The following is a 16829-nucleotide window of genomic DNA, read 5'->3' on the forward strand; positions in this document are numbered from 1 at the left end:
TCATCAGTTCAAGGCTTAAAGATAAAAATGTTTCATGTGACCAAGATGAAGGAATGTAGAGGGAAAAAAAAGTTTGTCTTTTCCTCCTCCTTGAGAATTCCAGACCACTATCTCCTCCTCGAGAACCCCAGACTCCTCTCTCCTTGTAGACACCTGGACTTCTTACCAACCTGCCTAGGAATTGACTCTCTCACCTGCTAGCATTGGAGGGTCTCTGTAGAGGCGTGGGTCAGAAGTGGCTCATATGGGGATGGAGGCACTGCCAACTACAGTATTTGAAGATGCTCCTTGGCATATTGGAAGTCAACACAAACCCTATCATAGAGCCAGCAGACCCCAGGGCTGGATTACCTCAGGCCAAACAAAACAGGGAGGGAGAATAACTCCACCCATCAGCAGATAATTGGATAGGAGTTTTACTGAACATGACCCTGCCCACCAAAATAAGTCCAAGTTTTTCCCACTGCCAGTCTCTCCCATCAGGAAACTTATACAAGCCTCTTAGCCTCATCTACCAGAGGTCAGATAGAAAAAGGAGCAAGAATCACAATCATGGAGTGGCTAGAATGAAAACCACCTTGCATTAAATTAATTAGAATGAAAAAGCAAAGGGTTATGTCCCAGATGATGGGACAAGATAAAACCCAAGAAAAACAACTAAATGAAGTGACAATCAGCAAACTTCCAGAAAAAATAATCCAGAATAATGATAATGAAGATGATCCAGGATCTCAGAAAAGAAATAGAGAAGATGCAAAAGATGTTTGCCAAAGACCTATAGAAGAACTAAAGAACAAACACAGATTAACAATAAGAAATAAATAGCAGAATAACTGAGTCAGATGGACAGATAAGTGAGCTGAAAGACAGAACGGGGGCAATTACTGCCACAGAACAGATTATAGAAAAGAGAATTTAAAAAAAAGTAAAGACAGTTTGAAAGTCTTATGGGACAACATTAAACTTGCCAACATTCACATTATAGGGGTCTCAGTAGAAGAGAGAGAGAAAGGACTTGAGAAAACATTTAAAGAGATAATGGCTAAAAGCTTCCCTAATATGGGAAAGGAAATAATCAACCAAGTCTAGGAAGCACAGAGAGGCCTAGACAGAATAAACCTAAGGAGGAACACAACAAAACACATGGTAATCAAACTAATGAAAATTAAAGACCAAGTATTAAAAGCAACAAGGAGAAAAAAACAAATATACAGAGAACTCCTGTAAGGTTATCAACTAATTTCTCAACAGAAACTCTATAAGCAAGAAGGGAATAGCATGATCTATTTAAAATGACAAAGGGAAGAACCTACAACCAAGAATACTCTTCTAAGCAATACTCTGGTTCAGATTTGATGGGGAAATCAAAAATTTTATACACAAGCAAAAGTTAAGAGAATTCATCACCACCAAACCAACTTTACAACAAATGCTAAAGGAACTTATCTAGGCAGGAAGCACAGGATAAGATAAAAACGTACATAAAACAAACCCAAAACAATTAAGAAAATGGTAATTGAATCACGTAAGTCAAACAAACAGGATGACAATATACAGCCTTTTTCAATTTTTAACCAGTCCATTGATTAAGCTTCTAACTGTTGCTTCTTGACCTGCATACAGGTTTCTCAGGAAACAGGTAGAGTGGTCTGGTATCTTATAAGCAGAGTACATCATGCAAAATGCTGGGCTGGATAAATCACAAACTGGAATCAAGATTACTGGGAGAAATATCAACAACCTCAGATATGCAGGTTATATCACTCTAATGGCAGAAAGTGAAGATGAACAAAAGAGCCTCTTGATGAGAGTGAAAGAGGAGAGTGAAAAAAAAACTGGCTTAAAACTCAACATTCAAAAATCTAAGATCATGGCATCATTCCCATTATTTCATGGAATATAGAAGAAAAAAAAAAAAGAAAAGAAAGAAAGTGGAAGCAGTGACATATTTGATTTCCTTGAGCTCCAAAATCACTGCAGCCATGAAATTAAAAGACACTTGCTCCTTAGAAGGAAATCTATGAAAAACCTAGACAGTGTATTAAAAGGCAGAAACTTTGTGGACAAAGTTCATACAGTCAAAGCTATGGTTCTTCCAGTAGTCATGTATGAAACTGAGAGTTGGATCATAAGGGAGGCTGAGCACCAAAGAATTGATGCTTTCAAACTGTGGTGCTGGAGAAGACCCTTAAGAGTCCCTTGGACAGCAAGGATATCAAACCAGTTAATCCTAAAAAAATCAACCCTGAATATTCATTGGAAGAACTGGTGCTGAAGCTGAAGCTCCAGCTTTGAAGAGACAACTTTGGCTATGAAAAGACAACTCATTGGAAAAGACCTAATGCTGGGAAAAGCTGAAGGCAAAAGAAGGGGAAGGCAAAGGATGAGATGTTTAGCTAGCATCACCAACTGGATGGACATGAATTTGAGTATGCTCTGAGAGATAGTGGAGGACAGGGAAGCCCATTGTGCTGCAGTCCATGGAGTCGCAAAGAGTCAGACACGATTTTGTGACTGAACAACGAGAACAATAGGATCGTATATGTCTCCAGCTCAGTTCAGTTCAGTCGCTCAGTCGTGTCCGACTCTCTGTGACCCCATGGAGTTCAGCACTGCTGGTGCTGCTGCTAAGTCGCTTCAGTCGTGTCTGACTCTGTGCCACCCCATAGACGGCAGCCCACCAGGTTCCTCTGTCCCTGGGATTCACCAGGCAAGAATACTGGAGTGGGTTGCCATTTCCTTCTCCAATGCATGAAAGTGAAAAGTGAAAGTGAAACCGCTCAGTCGTGTCCGACTCTCAGCAACCCACGGACTGTAGCCTACCAGGCTCCTCCGTCTATGGGATTCTCCAGGCAAGAGTACTGGGGTGGGTTGCCATTTCCTTCTCCAGGAGTGCAGCACGCATGTCTATAATTATCTGAAATGCAAATGGATTAAATATCCCAGCCAGAAGATACATACTACCTGAATGGGTGAAAACATACATGTATGCACTTTCACTTACCACATCATGCAAATTGTATGCAATTTTTTATTTTATTTTATTTTTATATTGCTAGGTTAATCTTGTTTCCATTAGGGCTTGCAGTTATAATTATCTTTTACTTTTTGTCTGTCTTTTGATTGTGAAACTGTTAAATGTCTTCTTCTATTGTGATTATGCAACTTATTCACTTAATACCATTGTAACATGATAGGTCAACAGAAAGAAGAGAATTCTATTTCACTAAAACTACCATTTAACATAAAATCTGCCATCACTTTTCAAAATCCAGAGGAATATTAGAATTATCTTTCGTCGTTGTTGTTGTTGTTGTTTTGTTTTGTTTTAGAACTGGAAATGCCCAGATATTGCTTTTTTCTCCAAAGCTCCAGATGTGTTTCTAATGAACAGCCATGCTTAAAAACAACTGGACTATATGATGATCTTTTACTTTTATCTAGTTTGTTTCACTTCTATCATATTCTGTGTCTCCATTTCACTTAGTTTATGTTTTCCAAAATTTCTTCATCTCTTTTTATTGTTATTATTCTTTCTCAAGATTTATCAATATAAAACGTTATATTTCATTTAGAAATCTTATGAATTTTTGCCTCACTAAAAATATATAGCACTTTAATTCCACTTGTTTGATTTAATTTGAATAGAATGCTAGATTTCAAGTTTATATTAATTCTAAACTTTGACATAGTTCCATGTGTTTACTATTACTGTTAAAATCTTGAAAGTTTATTATCTTGGTAATTAAAATTTTCTGAGTGACATTTTTAAAGCATAGTATTTCTCTATATTCTCAGAATTTTACTATGTTGTAAAAAAAATCCAGGAAATTAGAATGTCCATGCACAATATTATTAATTAAGTTACAGAACTTTTTTTTTTTTCTTTTCAAATTTCACAAAATTTTATGATGGTGTCCACTATTTGTTTTCATAACTTATTCAAGATTCCACATTGTATTTAGTTGAATTTAGATCATGCTTCAGCCTCATGCAACATATTGTGGTAAATTCTTTCTTTACTTTTATTCTGTTACAAATATTTTCTAATTTTGTTTTTCATGACTTCTTAGATACACCCATCATTTAAAAATTGATATTTAATTTCCAAATACATGGTGTTTTTAAATTACCTTAATATTATTTTTTTATTTTGATATTAATTTCTTATTAAATGTTTTCTTCTTTGCAGTCAGAATCAGAATCTGTGTATTACCAGTCTTCTAACTTTATTGAGGCTTTCAATGACTAAGTCAAAATCCTGGTAAATATCATATTGCCCTTGAAAATATGTGGGTTATTTTCAAATATATTTTAATATTTATTTCTAACATAATTCCCCAGTGATAAGAGAATAGACTCTGCATGATTTCAATATCTTTAGACCATGAAAGCTTTGCACCTTGTTTTATTTCCCTGGATATGTTTCAGGGTCTCCTAGTTTATAGTGTATGAAAACTTGAATAGAATTTGTACCCTACGATTGTGTGAAAATTGCATAAATCTTAATTATGCTGACAATAATAAAGTATGATCTAAGATTATTTTAGTTTCCTTCATTAAATAATTTAGTAAGTTTTAATTCAATACAAATATATTTTAACACTTGTTATCAAGATGATTAGGCATTGTGACAGTCTTCAAGTGAAGGAAAATTATCACAACCATGGGGTTCAAAGAAATAAGGCAGAACAAGGTGATAAAAGCATTGCTTTGATGGAAATAGAGGCGATGTAAAGTGATTGATTCTTTCTGGAGCTTTTGGTTGTAAATTCTATGAAGGCCAAGATTAGTGTCTGTCCTTTTTACAACTGTATTCCCGGCACCTAGCATGATGTTCATTCACTAGGTTAAATAAAATAAATAAGGTACAACATTTTATTTAGAATACTTTCATAATTAGACATCTTATCTAACAGAAGCAGAAGACATTATGCAGAAGAAAAGTCTGAATGACCTGGATAACCACAACGTTGAGGTCACTAACCTAGACTTGGACCATCCTAGAATGTGAAATCAAGTGGACCATAAAAGGCATTACAATGAACAAATCTAGTGGAGGTGACAGAATTCTAGCTGAGCTATTTCAAATCCTAAAAGATGATGCTGGTAAAGTGCTTCACTCAATCTGTGAACAAATTTGGAAAACTCAGTGGTGGCCACAGGACTCAAAATGATAAGTTTTCATTCCAATCTCAAAGAAGGGCAATGCAAAAAATATCCAAACTATTGTACAATTGTACCTGTTTCACATGTTGGCAAGGTTATGCTCAAAATCCTTAAAGCTAGGTTTTAGCAGTGTAAGTAGTGAGAACTTTCAGATGTAGAGCTGGGTATCAAAGAGGCAGAGGAACAAAACATGAAATTGTCAGCATCCATTGGGACATGGAGAAAGCAAGCAAATTCAAGAAAAACATCTTCTCCTGCTTCATTGACCACATGATTGCTTTTGATTTTGTGGATCACAACAAACTGTGGAAAAATTCTTAAAGAGCTGCAAATACCAGACCACCTTACCTTTCTCCTGAAAAACTCATAGGTGGGTCAAAGAGCTACAGTTAGAACAGTACATGGAACAACGGAATGGTTCAAAATTGGGAAAGGAGAATAACAAGTCTGCATATTGTCACCCTGCTTATGTAACTTCTATGCAGAGTACATCATGTGAAGTGCCAGGCTGGATGAATGATAGGCTGGAGTCTAGATTGATGGGAGATATGCAGTTGATACCACTCTAATGGCATAAAGTGAAGTGTAACTAAAGAACCTCTTGATAAGGGTGAAAGAGGAGAGTGAAAAAAACTGACTTGAAAGTCAACATTCAAAAACTGAAGATCATGGCATCCTATCCCTTCACTCCATGACTAATAGAAGGGGGAAACTGGAAACAATGACAGATCTTTTCTCTGCCTCTCAAATCACTGCAGGCAGTGACTGCAGTAATGGAATTCAGAACCACTTGCTCCTTGAAAGGAAAGCTATGACAAACCAAAAACAAAGACACTTTTTCCAACATAGGTTCATATGTGAAAACCATGTTTTTTCAAGTAGTCATATAGGGATGTAAGAGTTGGATCATACAGAAAGCTGAACACAAAGAACTGCTGCTTTTAAGTTGTAGTGCTATAGAAGACTCTTGAGAGCCTCTTGGGTTGCAAGAATATCAGTGAGTATCAACATCAATATCAATCCTAAAGAAAATCAATTCTAATTATACATTGGAAGAACTATTGTTGAAGCTATGCCTATTGATGGGAAGAGCTGACTCGTTAGAAAAGACATTGATGCTGGGAAAGATTGAAGGTAAGTGGAGAAGAGGGCAGCAGAGAATGAAATTGTTAGATAGCATCACCAAGTCAATGGACATGAATTTGAGAAAACTACAGGCGATAGTGGAGGATGGAGGAGTCTGGTGTGCTACATTCCATGGGGTTACAAAGAGTCAGTCAGAACCTAGCAATTGAACAATAAAATTTTGTATTAAAACAATAAAAAAAAACTGAATATGAAACATCATAGATGAATGAAAGTTGCAAATGAGTCCTTCTTTAGTATGAGAAAAAAATATTATTAATTTATCCCCCTTCCCACCTCCCTCCCTACCTCATCCTTCTGAGTTGTTCCAGAGTACTGGCTTTGAGTGCCTTGATTCATCCATTGAACTCGCATTAGGCATCTGTTTTGCATACGGTAATATATATGTTTCAATGCTATTCGCTCAAATTATCCTACCCACGCCTTCTCCCACGTAGTCCAAAAGTCTGTTCTTTACATCTGTGTCTCTTTTGCTGTCTTGGATATAGGATCATTGTAACCATCTTTCTAAATTCCATACATATGTGTTAATATGCAATATTGGTGTTTATCTTTCTGACTTTCTTCACTCAGTATAATAGTCTCCAGTTTTATCCACATCATGAGAACTGACTCAAATGCTTTCTTTTTTATAGTTGAGTAATATTCCAGTGTGGATATGTACCACAATTTCCTTATCCATTCATCTATTTATGGACATCTTGGTTGATTCCATGCCCTAGCTATTGTAAATAGTGCTGAAACAAGCATTGCGGTACATATGTCTCTTTCAATTATGGTTTCTTCAGTGTGTATGGCCAACAGTGAGATTGCTGGATCATATGATAGTTCCATTTCCATATTTTAAAGGAATCTCCACACTGTCTCCATAGTGGTTGTACCAGTTAGCATTCCCACCAACAGTGTAAGAGGTTTCCGTTTCATCCACACCCTCTCCAGTATTTATTGACTGTAGACATTTTGATGGCAGCCATTCTGGGACTGGTGTGAGATGAAACCTCATTGTGGTTTTGATTTGCATTTTTCTAATAATGAGTGAAGGCGAGTATTGTTTCATGTGTTTATTAGCCATCTGTATGTCTTCTTTGGATAACTGTTTGGATCTTTGGCCTGCTTTTTGATTGAGTTGTTTTTGTTTTTGTTTTTGTTTTTAGTATTGAGCTGCATGAGCTGCTTGTATATCTTGGAGATTAATTCTTTAACAATTGTTTCATTTGCTATTACTTTTTCCCATTCTGAAGGCTGCCTTTTCACCTTGTTTATGGTTTCCTTCATTAACCAAAAGCTTTTAAGGTTAATTCAGTCCCATTTGTTTATTTTTGTTTTTATTTCCATTACTCTGGGAGATGGACCATATAAGATCTTGCTGTAATATAAGTCAGAGAGTGTTCTGCCTATGTTTTCCTTTATGAGTTTTATAGTTTCTGGTCTTACATTTAGATCTTTATCCCATTTTGAGTTTATTTTTGTGTATGGTTTTAGAAAGTGTTCTAGTTTCATTTTTTATAGATGTTTGACCAGTTTTCCCAACACCACTTGTTAAAGAGATTGTCTTTTCTCCATTGTGTATGTTTGTCTCCTTTGTTAAAGATAAGTTGTCCATAGGTACATGGATTTATCTCTGGGCTTTCTATTTTGTTCCATTGATCTATATTTCTGTCTTTGTTAGTACCATACTGTCTTGATGACTGCAGCATTGTAGTACAGTCTGAAGACAGGAAGGTTGAATCCTCCAGGTCCATTCTTCATTCTCAGGATTGCTTTGGCTATCTGAGATTTTTTGTTTCCAAACAAATTGTGAAGTTATTTGTTCTAGTTATGTGAAAAACACTGTTGGTGGCTTGATAGGGATTGCATGAATCCATAGATTGCTTTGAGCATTATACTCATTTTCAGTATATGGATTCTTTCAATCCACTAACATGGTATATTTTCTCATCTATTTGTGTCATCTGATTTTTTTTTCATCAGTGTTTTGTAGTTTTTTTACATATAGATCTTTTGCTTCTTAGGTAAATTTGTCCCTATGTATTTCATTCTTGTGCAATGGTGAATGGAATTGTTTCCTTAATTTCTCTTTCTGTTTTTTCATTGTTAGTGTATAGAAATGCAAGATTTTCTGTGTATTTGCCTTATATTGTGCAAATTTACTATATTCATTGATTAGCTTTAGTAATTTTCTGGTGGTATCTTTAGGGTTTCTATGTAGAGGATCATTTCATTTGCAAACAGTAGGGTTTTACTTCTTCTTTTCCAATCTGGATTCCTTTTATTTATTTTTCTTCTCTGATTGCTGTGGCTAGGACTGCCAAAACTGTGTTGAATAGTAACAATGAGAGTGGGCACCCTTGTCTTGTTCCTGATTTTAGAGGAAATACTTTCAATTTTTCACTATTGAGGATAACGTTTGCTGTGGGTTTGCCATACATGGCTTTTATTATGTTGAGGTTTGTTCCTTCTATTCCTTCTTTCTGGAGAGTTTCTATTATAAATGGGTGTTGAATTTTGTCAAAGGCATTCTCTGTATCTATTGAGATAATCACATAGTTTTTATGTTTCAATTTGCTAATATGATGTATCACACTGATTGATCTGCAAATATTGAAGAATCCTTGCATCTCTGGAATAAAGCCCACTATATCATGAGGCATGACCTTATTAATATGTTGCTGGATTCTGTTTGCTAAAATTTGTTGAAGATTTTGCATCTATGTTCATCAATGATATTGGTCTGTAGATTTCTTTTTTTTTATGGCATCTTTACCTGGTTTTGGTATTAAAGGGATGGCGGCCACATAGAATGAGTTTAGCAGTTTACCTTCTTCTGCAATTTTCTACAAGAGTTTGAGAAGCATAGGTGTTAGCTCCTCTCTAAATTTTTGGTAGAATTCACTATGAAGTCATCTGGTCCTGGGCTTTGGTTTGTTGAAAGAATTCTGATTAGAGTTTCGATTTCCATGATTGTGATGTGTCTGTTAAGATTTTCTATTTCTTCCTGGTTCAGTTTAGGAAGGTTATGCTTTTCTAAGAATTTTTCCATTTCTTCCAAGTTGTCCATTTTATTGGCATATAACTCATAGTAGTCTCTTATGATCTTGTATATTTCTGTGCTGTCTGTTGTGATTTTTCCATTTTCACTTCTGCTTTTATTTATTTGATTCATTTTTTTTTTTCCTTGCTGAGTCTGGCTAACTGCTTGACTTTTATTTATCTTCTCAAAGAACCAGCTTTCAGTTTAGTTTTGTTTGTTTGTTTGTTTTGCTTTTTGCCATTGTCTCCTTTGTTCCTATTTTTCAGTTATTTATTCTCTGTTCCTTATGATTTCTTTCTTTCTACTAAATTTGGGGTTCTTCTGCTTCTCTTTTTCTTGTTGCTTTAGGTGTAATGTTACACTGTTTATTGAATGTTTCTCTTGTTTCTTGAGGTAGGCTTCTATTGCCATGAACCTCTCTCTTAGCACTGCTTTTACTGAATCCCATAGGTGTTGAGTTCTCGTTTTCATTTTCATTTATTTCCATGCATATTTTAATTTCCTTTTTGAGTTCTTCCATGATTTATTGGTTATTCAGAAGCGTGTTGTTTAGCCTCCATATGTTTGTGTTTTTTATAGTTTTTTTTTTTTTTTTAATACTTTCCCCCCTGTAGTTGACATCTATTCTTACTACATTATGGTCATAAAAGGTGCCTGAAATTATTTCAATTGCTTTTTAACTTACCAAAGCTAGATTTGTGGCCCAGGATGTGATCTATCCCAGAGAATGTTCTGTGTGCATTTGAGAAAAGGGTGAAATACATTGCTTTTGGGTTAAAAGCCCTGTAGATATCAGTTGGATCTAACTGGTCCACTGTTATCATTCAAAGCTTATGTTTCCTTGCTAACTTGCTGTTTGGTTGATCTATCTATATGTGTGAGTGAGTGGGATATTAAAGTCACCCACTATTATTGGGTTACTGTTAATTTCCACTTTCATACTTGTTAGCATTTGCCTTATATATTGAGGGGCTCCTTTTTCAGGTGCATATATATTTATGATTGCTGTATTTTCTTCTTGGATTGATCTGTTGATCATTATGTAATGTCCTTAATTTGTCTGTTATCACAGTCTTTATTTCAAAGTCCATTTTATTTGGTATATGAATTTTGCTACTCTTGTTTTCTTTTGGTCTGCGTTTGCATGAAATATCTTTTTCTAGTCCCTCCCTTTCAGTCTTCATGTGTCCCTAGCTTTGAGCTGGGTCTCTTGTAGACAGCGTATATAGGGGGTCTTGTTTTTTTTTTTTTTTTTTTTTTTTTTTTTATCCATTCAGCCAATGTTTGTCTTTTGTTTGGATCATTTAACCCATTTACATTTAAGGTAATTGTTGACACGTATGATCCTGCTACCATTTACTTTGCTGTTCTGGGTTTGATTTTATAAAGCTTTTCTCTGTTTCCTGTCTAGAGAAGATCCTTTAGCATTGGTTGAAGAGCTCTTCTGGTGGTGCTGGATTCTTCAGCTTTTGCTTGTCTGTAAAGTTTTATACTTTCCCTTCATATCTGAAGAGAATCTTTCTGGGCAGAGTAATATTGGTTGTGGGTTTCTTCTCTTCCATCACTTTAATTATGTCCAGCCTTTCTCTTTTGGCCTGAAGAGTTTCTATTGAAAAATCAGCTATTATCTTTATGGGGATCCCCTTGTGTGTTATTCATTGCTTTTCTCCTGCTGCTTTTAATAGTTGCTTTTTGTGTTTGATCTTTGTTAGTTTGACTAATATGTGCCTTGGGGTGTTTTGCCTTAGGTTTATCCTATTTGGGACTTTCTAGGGTTCTTTGACTTGGATGGATATTTCCTTCCCCATTTTAGATAAGTTTTTGATTATTATCTCCTCAAGTATTTTCTCATGCCCTTTCTTTTTGTCTTCTTCTTCTGGGACACCTATGATTTGAATGTTGGGACATTTAACATTGCTCCAGATGTCTCTGATGTCATTTATTTTCTCCAGACTTCATTTCTCTTCATTCTTCTTTTCTGCTTCATTTATTTCCACCATTTTATCTTCCACCTCCTCTATCCTCTCTTCTGCCTCAGTTATTCTACTCTTGATTCCCTCCAGAGTGCTTTTAATCTCAGTTATTGTATTGTTCATTATTGATTGACTTTTCTTTCTTTCTTCTAGGTCCTTGTTGAACATTTTTCTTGCACATTCTCAGTCCTTGTCTCTAGTCTATCTGTCTGTAACACCATTTTGTTTTCAATATTTTGAACCACCTTTACTATCATTATTCTGAATTCATTTTCAGGTAGACTCCCTATCTCCTTCTCTTCTGTTTGCTTTGGTGGGTTTTTAATAATGTTCTTTCACCTGCTGAATATTTCTCTGCCTTTTCATTTTGTTTAGATTGCTGTGTTTGGGGTGCCCTTTCTTCAGGCTGGAAGTTCATGGTTGCTCTTAATTGTGGAGTCTGCTCCTATGGGTGGGGTTGTGAGAGTAACTTGTCAAGGTTTGCTGGTTGGGGGAACTTGTGTCTGTGTTCTGGTGTGTGGAGCTGGATCTCTTCCCTCTGAAGTGCAGAAGTGTCCAGTAGTGAATTTTGAGGCATCTATGGATTTGACATGACTTATGGGCAGGCCATCTTTTATGCTCAGTGTTGTGTTCCTGTTTTGCTGGAGAATTAGCGTGGTATGTCTTGCACTAAAACTTGTTGGCTCTTGGGTGAAGCTTGCTTTCAGTGTAGGTATGGAGACTTTTGGGTGAACTCTTGCCTATTAATGTTCCCTGGAGTCAGTTCTCTGATGTTCTAAAATTCTGGAGTTAAGCCTCCTGCCTCTGGCTTTTGGTCCTTCTCTTACAGTAGCCTCAAGACTCATCAGTGCTCAGCTCCTCCATCACTTCCCTCAACACCTTAGGAGAGATCTCATGTTCTTTGAGACCAGAGCAGGAAGAGAGTGAAAGATATCTATCAGGTTTGTTCGTCCCCTGACTGGGGGAGGTTTCTGAATTACATAGCCAGACGTTAAAATATAAGAACATGAGAGGTACAGAAATGTCTTGGCATTGGTCACCACAATCGCCCCAGAAACTCCTACAGCTGCTGACGCCCTGAACAGCCTCCTTTTACCTCCACTATTGCTGCTACAGGGTTTATCTTAAAGTGCAACTTACTACCTTCTGCTTCCTAAGTTATCCAGACTGAGGAGCTTGGTCTCTAGCTCACTTCGTGACAGCAGCCTGCAGAGTCTTCTTGGTGTTGGTGTGGCAGCCATTCCTCAGCAGATCTTTCACTCCTTCCTACCGTTTGAACCTGGCAGGAAGTGTTCAACTGCAGAATGGGTTCCCCGAGGTAAGGCAAGCCCACAGCAGTCCAGACAACACTGAATCACTTTTAAACAACAATTTTAGTATAACTTATATACAATAAACTGCAAATATTTGGCTGAAAAATAAATAAGTATATATATTTAATAGTGTATATAAATGCATACATATATATAGTGTAATATATGTGTATATAATTATATATTTAGTGTAATAGATAAAGTACTTATTCAAAATGAAATGCATGTTTTTGCACTCCAATGTTCATAGCACCATTATTTATAAATGCCAAGGCATGGAAGCAATTTAAACGTCCATTAACAGAGTAATGAATAAAGATGTGGTGTATATACACAATGAAATACTACTTAACCATAAATAATATTGAACTTTTGTCATTTTCAGCAATGTGTGTAGACTTGTGGGACATTATGCTAAGTGAATAAGAGACAGAAATCAAATATTATATGATACTATCCATACATGTAGTCTATAGAAATACAGCAAGCTAGTGAATTTAACACAGACAAACACACACACACACACACACACACACACACACACAAAAGTAGACTCTCAGAGATAGAGAGAAAATGAGTGGTTTCCAGTGGGGGATAGAGGAGAAATGGAGTGAGAGATTGAAAGTTATAAATTATAGGGTGCAAGATAGCCTCAAGGATATGTTGTAAAATATGAGAACTAAAGACAAAAGTTTTAATAATTCTAATGGAAAAAAAATCTTTTTTAAACTATACATAAATTTTCAAAAAAAGAGAAAATTATGGCAAAAATGAAATATATATTTAATTATACATACAATCACTATAGTAGCTATACCTGTACCCAGTGACTATTGAAAATTTTCTTGAAATCTTAGGAAGATTAGCATTCAAATTTGTTTCCATGTTATTAATTTGATTGTCTCTCCTTATAGGAATGAAAACTGAAAGTATGTCAACTTGTTTAGCGTGTACTGAGGGATCAGTGAACTCTTGCTTAGATTGTTTACAAATCTTCCTATTTAACATGAATGGATTTATATGCTCAACCTACCAGTTTACAGTTTCTCTGGCTTTCAAAGCTCCTTTAAGTTGACCCCAAATAATGAACTTGATGATGTTGGTGGAGTCAGAAAACATTGAGCTCATCTCCCCCTCTCCCATGAACACATCAAAACTACAGCTAGCAGTTGACAAACTCTCCCCAACAATTTCCTGAAGACTAGCAGAATGACTCTTCTGCGACCAAGGTTATAAGAAAGGACTACACAAGTCTCTGTTGAGAGAAGAGAAGAAATTATCTAGCTAAAACCCACACCATGGGTGGGTGACCCAGGAGAGAATAGGATTATCACAGACTGAGGTGATATCACAGACTGAGGTGTCCTCTCTAAGGAGCAAGGAGTTCAAGCTTCTAATGGACACCCCAAACCTCAGGTCTGGCACTGGGAGGGCAAATCCCCTTGGCTGGTTTGAAAACCAGTGTCTTACCAGAGAGTGTAGAGAAATTATTCTCAGTCATTGAAGAGTTGCTTGCTCCTAGTCCTAGCACAGAAGCAGCAGGTTGAGAACTTCATTGTGCTCTGGCCAGCCTGACAGAACCTGACAGCATAAACAAAACTTCTTATCCAACCCCTCTTGCTCTGTCACTGCTTCCAAACAAGGTGGAGATCATCATTTTGCCAAAGGAGAAGTGCAGCTAACTCAGATTTGTGGCTGCAGTTACTGGAACCTTGGCTATGAGCCCAACCAGGGCAGAGACTGCCAACACACCAGAGTGTGGAGGAGCTAGATTAGTACTACTTCTCTAACTTCTCAGTCTCAGGCCTGATTTCATCAAGGCAGAGACAGCCATCACACAGGAGGGAGGCAGCACTAGCTTAGACCCATGATTCCAGATTCTAAGGCCCTGGTCCCACCCCTGACCATGCCCCTAAATAAAGTGAGTTCTACCATCATGTTAGAGATAAGAAAGGCTAGCTCAGATTTTTAGTTAGACCCCCTCCCTCCCCCTCCAGGCTCCAGCCCCACCTGTTAAGAGGGAAGTGATTGACATAAATCCTGGAGAAGTCCTGGCTCACACCTTGCTCCAGCTCTAGCCACTTTGACTCCAGCCCTAGACCTCACCAAGGTGGCAGCCACTAGCTTATCTCACCAAAAGCACTAGGCACATATGGAAAAGCAAAGAGTCAAATACAAGGGAACCTCATAGGACTATCAGCTGATTTTTAGCAGAAACTTTCCAGGTCAAAAGGGAGTGACATGACATATTCAAGGTGCTAAAGGGAAAAAATGAAACAAAAAACTTTGAAAAAAAAATACTACCCAGAAAGATTATCATTCAGAACTGAAGGATAGTTTTGAGACAATGAAAAACCAAAAGAGCGTATCACCACTAAACTGCCCTTCAAGAAATGTTAAAGGGTCTACTTTAAGTGAAAAAGAAAAGGTTATATATTCTTTTTTTTTCATTTGAAGGGAAAATATCACTGATTAAAGTGAATATATAGTACAAGAAGTTGATCAACCAATTTAGTAAGCTACACATTGTTGTTTTTCAGTCACTAAGTCCTATCTGATTCTTTGCAATCTAATTGACTATAGTACACCAGGCTCCTCTATACTTCACTACTCCCAGAGTTAGCTCAAATCCATGTCCATTGAGTCAGTGATGATATCTAACCATCTCATTCTCTGATGCCCCCTGCTACTTTTGCTTTCAATCTTTCCCAGCATCAGGGTCTTTTCCAGTGAGTCAGCTCTTCACATCAGGTGGCCAAATATTGAAGCTTCAGCTTCAGTGTCAGTCTTCCCAATGAATATTCAGAGTTAATTTCCTTTAGGAATGACTGGTTTGATCTATTTGCAATCTAAGGGACTCTCAGTAGTCTTCTGTCTTTGAATGTCTGAGTGTCTCCTGTGGAGGCACAGGTCATCTGTGACCTGCCACAGGGACAGGGGCTCTGGCTGCAGCAGGCCTTATCTGTGTAGTTTGTGGCCTAAGTCCTCTTGGAGAAGATCACAATTAACCCTTCCATAGAGCCACCAAGAAGATGAATCACAAACTGGAGATTTATGGCCTACAATAGATTTCCCAACCTGGGGATCCAGCAAAGGGACTGAGAACCATCAGGGAATTTGATTTTGAAAGCCAGTGGGGTTTGAAAGCAGAATTTTACAGGACTAGGGAAACAGACTCTTGGAGGGTGCACACACACACACACACACACACACACATTGTGTAAGCCAGGACCCAGGAGAAAGGAGCTATGACCCCACAAGAGACTGAGCTAAACTTGCCTGTGAGAGTCCAGGAGGCTCTGGTGGAAGCATGGGTCAAGAGTGGCCTGCCTCGGGGTCAGGAGCACTGAATACAACACTTCTGGGAGTGCTGGCATAAGTCCTTTTCAAGGAGATCACCATTACCACCATTAACTCTAGCATAGTTTGGCCTCAAGCCAAACAACAGGAGGGAACATAGCCCCAACCATTAGCAGAAGACTGGAATAAGATTTCCTGAGCATGGCAGTACCCACCAGAGCAAGGATCAGTTTTCCCCACAGCCAGGACTTCCATTAGGAAGCTTTGGCAATTTTTTTCTTCATAAATCAGAGGGCAGACATAATGAAAACCAGACACACAGAAAACTATCCAACCTGATCACATGGATTACAGCTTTGTCTAACTCTATGAAACTATAAGCCATGCCTTGAAGGGCCACCCAAGACAGATGGATCGCGGTACAGAATACTGACAGAAGTGGTCCCCTGGTGAAGGGATTGGCAAACCACTTCAGCATTCTTTCCCTGAGAACCCCATTAACAGTACAAAAAGGCAAAAATATATGACAATGAAAGATGAACTCTCCAGGTCAGTAAGAGTCCAATATGTCACTTGGTAGGAGCAGAGAAATAGATCCAAAAGGAATGAAGAGGACTGAGCCAAAGCAGAAAGGGTGCCCAGTTGTGGATGTGTCTGGTGGTGAAAGTAAAGTCCAGTGCTGTGAAGAACAACATTGCATAGAAGCCTGGAATGTTAGGTCCATGAATCAAGGCAAATTGGAAGTAATCAAACAAGAGATGAAAGAGTGAATATTGACATTTTAGGAATCAGTAAGCTAAAATGCATGGGAATGGGTGAATTTAATTCAGATGACCATAATATTTACTACTGCAAGTAAGAATCACTTAGAAGAAATGGAGTAGCCATCTTAGTCAA

At 37.4% G+C, this 16829-nt stretch overlaps 1 long non-coding RNA gene across 1 annotated transcript; it reads left to right on the forward strand.

Annotated features, from left to right (window-relative positions):
* Window positions 1–474: 474 nt before the first annotated feature.
* Window positions 475–16365, forward strand: LOC122451150. The gene is made up of 2 exons (XR_006272321.1): window positions 475–520; window positions 16226–16365. It is a non-coding gene; the product is annotated as an uncharacterized LOC122451150 (long non-coding RNA).
* Window positions 16366–16829: the final 464 nt, after the last annotated feature.

Source organism: Cervus canadensis, chromosome 1 (genome assembly GCF_019320065.1).
Source record: "Cervus canadensis isolate Bull #8, Minnesota chromosome 1, ASM1932006v1, whole genome shotgun sequence".
In the NCBI taxonomy this organism is placed as follows: Eukaryota; Metazoa; Chordata; class Mammalia; order Artiodactyla; family Cervidae; genus Cervus; species Cervus canadensis.